The sequence below is a fragment of the Carassius carassius genome, chromosome 24 (assembly GCF_963082965.1).
Source record: "Carassius carassius chromosome 24, fCarCar2.1, whole genome shotgun sequence".
NCBI classification, from domain to species: Eukaryota; Metazoa; Chordata; class Actinopteri; order Cypriniformes; family Cyprinidae; genus Carassius; species Carassius carassius.
The window spans coordinates 447,501-458,258 of NC_081778.1; the positions used below are offsets into that span (position 1 = coordinate 447,501).

The 10,758-nt window shown below is 38.6% G+C and overlaps 1 long non-coding RNA gene across 1 annotated transcript in view; it reads left to right on the forward strand.

Moving 5' to 3' along the window:
• Positions 1-10,515, forward strand: part of LOC132103538 (uncharacterized) — a 67,470-nt gene extending 56,955 nt beyond the window's left edge. Inside the window, exons 3-4 of the long non-coding RNA XR_009423391.1 lie at positions 5,244-5,290; positions 9,479-10,515. This is a non-coding gene — a long non-coding RNA (uncharacterized LOC132103538). The remainder of the gene's footprint in view (positions 1-5,243; positions 5,291-9,478) is intronic.
• Positions 10,516-10,758: the final 243 nt, after the last annotated feature.

Genomic DNA, 10,758 nt, shown 5'->3' on the forward strand with positions numbered 1-10,758 from the left:
TCTCTTTTCTTGAAAAGTATTTGAACAGACAACTTGCAAACCACTGGGACGCTGGATCTGTCAGTGCTCCAGAATGACTGTGTGACCACAGCGGTTCTGATGAACACTGAATCAGGAGTGTCAAACTTGCTTAAACTTTACCGAGTTATTGCCTTCTTAATTATGCCTGGATTCATTAAACATTCTTAGAAATAAAATTCTTATTTTGGTACTTAAGAAAAAATTAAGAATATTTTGTATTCCCACAAACATTTCTTAAGAATATTTTAAGATTTATTTTCTTACCATTGATCTAAAAGGAATAGTTGACCCAAGAATGAAAATGTCCTTACTCTCAGGTCAACAAAGAAGAGTTTGTTTCTTCATCAGGTTTGTAGAAGTGTAGCACTGCATCAGTGTCTCATCAATGGATGCTCTGCAGTGAATGGGTGCCGTCAGAATGAGAGTCTGATAAAAACATCACAATAATCCACAGCACTCCAGTCCATCAGTGAACATCTGGAGAAGACAAAAGATGAAACACATCCAGCATTAAGATGATTTTAACTCAAACACATAGAGTCTATAATCCATAATAACACTTCCTCCGGTGAAAAAGTGTTCTGGTCTGAATCAGGAGAGAAATCTGCACAGATCAAGCAGCGTTTAAACAGCTCTAAACAGATATGTGTCTGGATTCTGATGTGAGAGACAACAGGAGGAAGCGTTATTATGAATTATGGATTCATATTTTAGTAAAGAAATATCTTTCTAATGGACTGGCATGTAAAGAGACTCAGACAGCTTTAAGACTGTCTCATTGCAATACTTTAAAAATATCCCAGACTTCTTGATAATAAGTTTAAACTCAGGTCCCAGTATCTAGCTGTATTAGCCTATGACATGTCTCCGATTCATCTTTAGTCGTGTTGTGTTGTGTTTTCCATCAGCTGTTTAGAATCAGAAACATTGCCATGAATCACACTTTTGATCTAATCCTTCAAACAGGATTGCAAAAAGCTCCAAAGCTTTGATTCATTCGGACAGTTCACACATGCACTGAATTGTTTGCAGCAGTTTCTTACACTGTAATGGGATAATTTACAAGACCGAAACAAAAATAGCACTAGATGAGGTGATATTTACCTGCAATCCATTGTATAAATCAAAATATTTGCCTGTCTTCTACTGAAAGCAGCACTTTAATATACACTCAGCTTGTGGACAAATCCAAATATTTTGATGTTCATTTTTTGACACAGTTTCAAATAAAAATGGAAATGAATTTTCTTTACCTGCAGTAAAAAACAATCATTTCCATTTTTATTTGAAACTGTGTCAAAAAATGAACATCAAAATATGGAGAGAGTGTTTATGATGGCAGCCTGTGCTCAAGGAAAGGCTAGAATCACTCCTGCATCATGGCACTGGCTCGCTGCTCATGACAGGATGTGCTGTAATGAACTTCCTGCATTCCAGCATGCCTCAGATTTCCTGCCAATGCAGCGAATGCGCTCAGTCGCTGTGAGAGTCTGTGACCCTTTCCTTTCGCTGTTCATTATTACTGTTGTATGAATGTTCATTATTAAAGGTGACTGATCCTCTGTGTCTCTGACAGTCAACTCTGGTTTCACATCTAACAGTCACAGCGCTCACCTTGAAAACATGCTCGCTATCACATTTCCTTTAGTTTCTCAAGAGTAATCGGTGAGTCTCTGCTCTGGTGCGTCAGTCACTGCAGTCTGAGAGAGAGAGGAATGAATGTGTTAGGATGATGATGTATATCGGCACGACTGCAAACTAGAAACTAAATAAACCTAGAACAAACAGTCTTTGTCTCTGCTATTGGAAACAGTGTTTGACTCTGTAGAACAGCTGAGTCAGGAGTCATGGCTGAAGCTGGTCAGGATCGAGCTGCTGGAACTCGACAGCACTTTAGCATCTTCACTGAGCATTTGTGAGCGCTGACTAGTGTTAGACATATGGTTTCTAGGATGCAGAAAACGTGCATGTGTCTGTGTGAAAAAACTAAACAAAACAACAAAACATTTTATTGTTATATTTTTGTTTGATTACTTTTTAGAAGATTAAATTGTTATTGTTTTATGCCTTGATTTGATTACCACTGTTTTCTGAAAAAATAAATAATTAAATATATAAGTAAAATAAATAAAATGCCCTATATTGTATATTTTTTTATTGTAAAATTGCAATTCATTAGACATGTTTTTTGGTCATTAAATTTAATTAAACCAATAAAACAGACACCAGAATTAAAAAAATAAAATAAAATAAAAATAAATTGTACAACATAAAACAGATTTCATAAGGCCCTACATTTTTTTATTTATTATTATTATATATATATTTTTACTTTTAATAAAATGTTGTTTAATTGTTCTGTGATTTCAATTAATTATAATTAGTTACATTCTATATAACTATTAAAACAGAGTCCATAATAATCAAAACGGGAGAAAAACAGATAATTTGGAAGAACATAAAAATGGATATTTGGATAAAATTAAACATTTCATATGGCCCTAAAAATGATCAGCTGCACATCACATACATAAATTACAGTTTAACAGATTCACACAAAGAACAGCTGTTTTAAATCGTAATAATATTTCACAGTTTTTACCGTATCTTACTCTTCTAGTGAGCAGAAGAGACCTCATTAAAAAAAGTACTATATAATATTAAATATATTATATATACGATACAATTTTACAGGGCCCTTCTAGACAAGTGCATTGTCCAAAGTCCAAATAATGGCTGCCTGAAATGACCATTATACATTGGTGACATTTACACTGTAAAGTACTGTTTATTCCTGTGATTAATCAGCGTAAAGCTATAAGGTTTGTTCAGTAATGCTAATCATCATCCTAACACATTCATTCCTCTCTCTCTCAGACTGCAGTGACTGACGCACCAGAAAACGTCCAAAGCCTTTGATGGCCTATTGTTTACCGCTGTTGCTGAAGAGGGAGTTTTCAAAGCACAAGTTGAAATATTGTCTGCAGTCATTTGCAATCTTCCATTTAGCTTAATTACCCTACAGCTGGTTTCAGTTTTTTCTGCGTCAAAACTTTTTCACCGCCAATTTGAACTGGTTCCACTGCTGTTGAGAGTTAGAGCGAAACACACCCTCCAATTCAGAAACACAGCAGCCACAGCACAGCCCAAGAGCAGATCTTTGTTTTATTAGCACTCTTAGCGGGTTCCAGGCTAATGCTAAGGCTTTGAGACAGATGGGAGTCTCTCTGAGGTTGGTGTGTTCTGATGGGATTTGGTTTATTGCTCCGTTTCCCATCAGCAGAGACTCATGGGAATCTGAATAAAATGGGCTTCCCAAAACGCTGCTTTGAATCACCCTTGCTAGTGTACTTGCTGTCTGGCTAGTGTACTTGTTGTCTGGCTAGTGTACTTGTTGTCTGGCTAGTGTACTTGTTGTCTGGCTAGTGTACTTGTTGTCTGGCTAGTGTACTTGTTGTCTGGCTAGTGTACATGCTGTCTGGCTAGTGTACTTGTTGTCTGGCTAGTGTACATGCTGTCTGGCTAGTGTACTGATTTATTTGAGGAACACAAGGCATTCGACCAATCAGGAACTTAAAACAATTGTTTTGTCATCGTTCTGTCATCGTTTACCTGTGTCTTTTATTCACATTCAAAATGAAGATATTTTTAATATTAGCTCATAATGGGCAGGGATTCAAGGAAAAGCTTTAAATTGGTTCAACTCATATCTATCCGGGAGAACTTATTCTGTGGAATTAAGACATTTTTCATCTCATTCTGCTCTATTGAAGTGTGGGGTTCCACAAGGATCGATATTGGGTCCAGTCTTGTTTTCTATTTACATGCTTCCGTTGGCTAAGATTTGTAAGAAACATAATGTATATTATCATCTTTATGCCGATGATACTCAGCTTTATCTACCTATAAAAATGGGGGATAATTCAGCTTTGCAGTCTCTATTTGACTGTTTTAATGACATTAAGGAGTGGATGTCAGTTAATTTTCTCCACTTGAATAAATCGAAGACTGAAGTGATAGTGTTTGGCCCTCCGAGTTCTTCCAAACATTTAATTAGTCAGTTAGGCCCTTTTAAATCGAAGGTACATAATCAAGCTAGGAGTCTTGGTGTTCTTTTTTGATGCTGAGTTAAAGTTTGATAAGCATATAAATTCAGTGGTTAGAGGTGGCTTCTTCCAATTAAGGAATATAGCAAAATTGAAATGTTTTTTGTCTTTTAATGATTTGGAAGTTGTTATGCATGCTTTCATTACGTCCAGATTGGATTATTGTAATTCATTGTACTATGGTATTTCTCATGCATCAATTTCACGTCTGCAGTTGGTTCAAAATGCTGCTGCCAGACTATTAACCGGGACTAGGAAATATGAAAGTATAACACCTGTACTAGCATCCCTTCATTGGCTTCCAGTCAAATTTAGGATTAATTATAAGATGTTATTATTTGTTTTTAAGGGCTTAAATGGGATGGCACCAAGGTACATTAGTGAACTCCTTCAGATACATACATCCTCTAGGCCTTTAAGATCTGTACAAAGGTTTCAGCTAACCATTCCCAAGTCTCGACTTAAATCAAAAGGAGACAGGGCCTTTTCTGTTGCAGCTCCTCGTTTATGGAACAGTTTACCCCTCCATGTTAGATCTTGTGCCACCCTGGATGTATTTAAATTTCATTTAAAGACTCATCTCTTCTCTCTTGCATTTGATTGTAATTAATTTGTAAGATATTGTTTTATACTTTGTTTTATAATCTTAGACTATATGTAGTGGGCCGTATGTAAAGCACTTTGGCCAACGTGTGTTGTTTTTAAATGTGCTATATAAATAAATGTGATTGATTGATTGATTGATAATTTTTGTTCAACCATTTCATGCATGCATGCAACTTCAGAAAGACATTGTTAATGTAATCGGTATGAATTCAGTAGTTCAATCCAAGTCTTCTGAAGAGGTCCGAGCTGCTTCCAAAGTTCTAAATGTCAGTTTTGCTGTTTCAGATGATTTGCTTTAAGTTGAACTATAACATTTTGCAGATCTGTTTTATCATGACATCTCACAGCAGACAGATGAATGACAAACACTGAACAGAATAAAAGCACTTGCTCCTAAAGCTGCTAGTCTCCTCATTTGCATGTTTCCTTCTGTAGTCTAGCAGTTGGTAGTGTTGTCATTTCTCAGACATTATGGCATTTCTAATGTGTCTCAATATTTTTTTCTTTCAGATCAGATCTTCTGCAGTGGTGATGAGAGGAACAGGATGATTTGCTCAGTAAGAGTCCTTGTTTTCTTCCTCTTCACATGATTGTTCAGCTTGACTAATGTTTTGTGGGCTCAGAGTTTGTGTTCACATCTCCACTCCTGGTTATAGTCTCGTCTCTTCAGATCTCTGGTCTCTCTTATGTGGTTTAGGTATAGTTCTAGTTTTAACATGACAAATAGATTGTGTTTTCATAGCGTTGCCCTGCCTTGTGCCATGCGTACAATATTACATTTCCCTGTCAGTGCTTCAGCAATATTTCAGGTCTTTTTAGTAGTTTCCAGTACTATTTAGAATCAAGTCTCAGTGATGATGCCTGATAAAAAAAAACAGCTGAGTCAGTTCTTATCAATGAATGAGACGGGACTTCCTGCATCTACTATACGTCATACTTAAATACCGTAAAATACTAAAATTCGTTACAGTAGTCATTTTACAACAAATCCAAAAGTAAGATGAAAACAAACACGCACGGGAAATGGCAACTGAGCTAATGACTGATCCTCTGCTGCCACCTACTGGTTATAATGGTAATTTCATTGTCATTTTCATCTTAAAGTCTTTGTTTTCCACCAGGAAACAATTTCTTTTGCACATCTTCATGAATGAAAAGTAAGTCTTTAAAGTCAATGTTACTGCACAGTTGTTAAATAAATAAATAAATAAATTTCAGTGCGTTCTCAGAATTTACTACTGGTGCATTTAAAGTGCAATTAAAAGCATTTATATTTTTATTCTAAAAAGTGGGTCAGTTTAGTACCATGAAGCATAGAAATAGTAAAGTACTGAAAAAGTACGTTCAAGTACACTACTAGTACATCGAAAAAAAAAATATATTTAAACTTGATTAAAATTGGTGAATGAAGTGATGTGAAGCCAAGTATGGTGTTCAATACTCTGAATTTGTGCTCTGCATTTCACCCATCCAAGTAAACACAGACACACACACACACACACACACACACACACACACATACCGCAGCATCTGGGGAGCAGTTGGGGGTTTGGTTCTTGTTCAAGGGTCTCTCCTCAGTCGTGGTTTTGAGGTGGAAGAGAGCACTGGTTATGCACTCCCTCCACCTACAATCCCTGCTGGTACTGAGACTCGAACCCACACACTTTTGGTTACATGTCAGACTCTCTTACCATTAGTCCATGTAATAAAATGAACTTGGCAGTTTACTTCTTAAAGGCACAATATGTAATTTTCGCCACTGTAGGGCATGTATTCAAAACAAACAAAGACCAGGTAGTGTAGTTTGATGATGTCGTGAGTGAGTGTGGAATCATGGGAGTTGTGGTCTACATCCCCACTGCCAATGCAATCCAACTGGACTCAGGCAGAAGTCAGGTTCATGGTTGAGCTAATGATTTATTAATTTAGTAGAATGAAGCAGTGTGAGGCAGAAAGCCGTCAATGTGAAATGAGGACGCTGAACGAGTGTGACACTTGGCTCAAAAGCAGCAGAGCTTTTATTTCACCACAGTTGACCGCTTCCGCTTCTTCCAGTCATGAGTATGTGGGGCCAAAAATCGTGGAAATCGTGGTGTTATGACATCATTGGCAGGCGACACAATGACACACCATGGACACAGTCCGTGTCACAAGTAAAAATTGCTTAACAATTACAAAACATTTAGGATAATGTAAGTACATAAGTCAGCAAAACATATAACACTGTTCTAGTGGTTTTTGGATATTTTAATAAAAAAATCTTACATATTGTGCCTTTAAGTTCAGGGCTACTTTGGTCTGTCCAGAGTAAGACTGAACCCAATGATTGCACTTCAGAGATGGTTGAGATCATAATCAGTCTCATTCCTAACTGTCAGCTCTCATTCTCAAAACATGAGACAGAAACACAGTGTGCATATACATTCACTGCTGTCTGTAGATCACGGTGGAGGAAGCTGATGCACTGCTGACCGACCATGCCTCGCTGTCCAGCTTGTTCTTTGTGAAACCTGAATCTCGAATAATATGACATCATCGTGAGCTATGTTCTGCTCCAAGTTCCCATCTCTGTCAGACCTCGTTCACTTCTTCAGGCTGCTGCAGATTGGCTGCAGAATAATGAGATTCCTCTTCTTATAAGAGTGGAGTGAGGTCTGTGTGCAGCACTTTATGAGCTGGAGTTCCCCTCATGTGAGTGTGTGTGTGTGTTTGTTCAGCCTGTTCTCATTATCTGGCTGTTTTACTTATGCTTGGGAAGTGCTTGTCAACAAGAGTCTGCCGGAGGGAGATAGATACCGTGTGTGTGTGTGTGTGTGTGTGTGTGTAGCCAGCAGGCCCAGTCTGTCAGGTCACTGGGTTTCTCGAAGACTCAGGGGTGTGTGTGAAGGTCGGGAGGAGGTGTGCATCAGGTGGCGTGCCGAGCGTTGACAGCGTGTGTGTGTGTGTGTGTGTGTGAACCCATGTCCCACATCCGAGCTGTGCCAGGACAGGAAGTGGAACAGCATGGAGACGCTCCACCTAAATCAGCGGGTGGTGCTGCTCTCCGTTATGAACAGATCCGGGTGTGTTTGTCCATCTGTGTGTGTTCATCAACACAATGAGATGCTGAAGCTGATAGAGCGTCACAATGAGCTGTTGTTTGTTGGGCTTGTAAAACAGTTGCATGTGTGTAATTTATTCTTTCTGTGTTCAAGCTCATTTAAATCCAGTTTACTGTCTCTGATGAATTAGCATACAGAACTTCATGATATTCAGTGGATACTGACTCACTGTTGTTCATGGACACAAAGGTTTTTCAGCATGTTGTGAATGGATTGTGTAAAAGAACCCTTTTGACCTTTGACATGCTGTCAGAATCAGCATACTCTCTGCATTTGTGTCTGCTCATTTGGCTTTATCACTTTTTTTTGCCATTAAAAGTAAGAGTTCAAAAAGTTCCAAAAATGAAAATTCTGTTATCATTTACTCACACTCATGTTTTTCCAAAACTGTATGAGTTTCCGTCTTCTGTTGAACACTAAATATTTTGAAGCGTGTGGGTAACCAAAAAGTTTCTGTCCCCATTGACTCTTATAGTATTTTTCTCTCATGCTGTGGTTTAACAGAAGAAAGAAACTCATAGAGGTTTGGAACAACTTGAAGGTAAACAGCCATTTACAACCTTATTGTGTGTGTGTGTGTGTGTGTGTGTGTGTGTGTGTGTGTGTGTGTCCCTTTTGCGTTCTTCAGTCACTTTTGAAAAAAAAAAAAAAACTGCACAGCAAGGAAGGGGTGAAACTCTAAAACACACACACACACACACACACACACACACACACACTCACTCACTCACTCACACACACTCTCTCACACACACACACACACTCACTCACTCACTCACACACACACACACACACACACACACACACACACACACACACACACACACACACTCACTCACTCACTCACTCACTCACACACACACACACACACACACACACACACACACACACACACACCTATGAACTGGTGTGCCTGTAACAGCAACTATGTCAAATAAAATCAATAATTAAACTACAATTTAATCAAAAAAAGTGGACAGCAAGGAAGGGGTGAAACTCTAAAACACACACACACACACACACACACACACTCACTCACTCACACACACTCTCTCACACACACACACACACTCACTCACTCACTCACACACACACACACACACACACACACACACACACACACACACACACACACACTCACTCACTCACTCACTCACTCACTCACTCACTCACTCACACACACACACACACACACACACACACACACACACACACACACACACACACACACACACACACACACACACACACACACACCTATGAACTGGTGTGCCTGTAACAGCAACTATGTCAAATAAAATCAATAATTAAACTACAATTTAATCAAAAAAAGTGGACAGCAAGGAAGAGGTTACATTCAAAAACATAAAGAGTGCAAAACAAACACATACATTCACACAGACTCATAGACACAAACACACACACACAAACATGTTAAAAATGTTATTATTACTTATAATACACACACAAATGTTATTGTTACTTAATCAGAAATAATGTTAAATAACTTGCAGGTATTGTTATGCATGTGTTATTTACTATGTGACATCACATGGCAATCTATCAGCTATCTATCTAGCTATCATATCAGCAATCTATACTGTCATCTTTCTTCTATTTAAATGTGAATGTTTGTGTTTTCAGAGAGGAGTCGTCTGGCATGAGGGGTTCAGGGTGTTTTCTCAGCTCTTGTTGACTGATCAAGAGAAGCAGAAGCACTTCACGCTTGTGTTTTTGTGATCTGCTGGCAGTTTGCTCACATCCCACGCTCTGAGGCAGGCGTTCTAGCACTGATCCAGGACCAGCCTCTGCAGACCCACCACAAGCATCTGAAAGAGCGTGGAGCTGACTTCAGATCAGCAGCTGATGTGATCTCAGACGCAGATAATCAAGTGTCTTCCTGAGGAAGAAGCACGGCTAACAGTGTGGCACGAGGGTCTCCTCCAGCCGGATGTTTGCAGCGCTCAGTCGCACACCTGCAGTGGGATGCAGGCGACACGTTCAGCATGACGATGTTTACTGGGCCTGCTGCGGTAGAGATCTGCTGCTGAAGTGAGACATATGGCTCTCTTCCAGAGGATGCATTTTGAAATATTTTGTGAAAGGAGAGCACTGGTGTGTGAGAACCTGTACAGACCAGACTCTTCATGCCGGTCCAGGTGGGCTGCTGCTCTTATGGTTGGTTTGAAGTGGGTTTTGTTGGTTTACCCACACAATGCATAATGTTCACCAGCAAAACAGGATCGATGATGCAGCAAGACTAATTCAAGTAAACAACAACTCAGACACTTGATAGCATTACTTTGTCACATCACATTCAAACTTGAAATGACCTGAAAATATATATACTTGAGTGTTTTTTAGTGTAAAGTAAGTTCGATCAAAATAAAGACACATTTCAGTGTCTGCAGTGTTTGCTGAGCTTTGATGACTGATGATCCGATTATTAAAAATAATAACCGAACATTAGTTTACAAGCTAGATATGCATGCATTTTATTTACTTTGTTAAGTCATTATTTGGGAATTCATGTAAAGAATATTATTTATACTTGAGTTTAGAACATATCTATTACAGTGTAAACATACAAAATACAATAGTTTTGTTTGTTTTTTGAGTGTAAGTAATGTTTAACCTGGAAAATGTCTTATGAGTGTAACTGGAACACAAATTGACATTGAATTAAAACACAAGCAAACACACAAAGCCAGTCCTTATTTTAGAAGCACCACACACGCATTGGAAAACACTTATCAGTCGCCCGTCACAGCTTCAAGAAATGTGACACACTTTCAAAACAAACACTTTCAAACAGGAAGCAGTGGGTTCAGCTACCAAGAATATTTCCAGACTGTTGGTGCATTTGTGAGAATACGAGACAAGCTTCGGTGTTGTCTTTACTGACTGCAGGTGATTTATCGTCA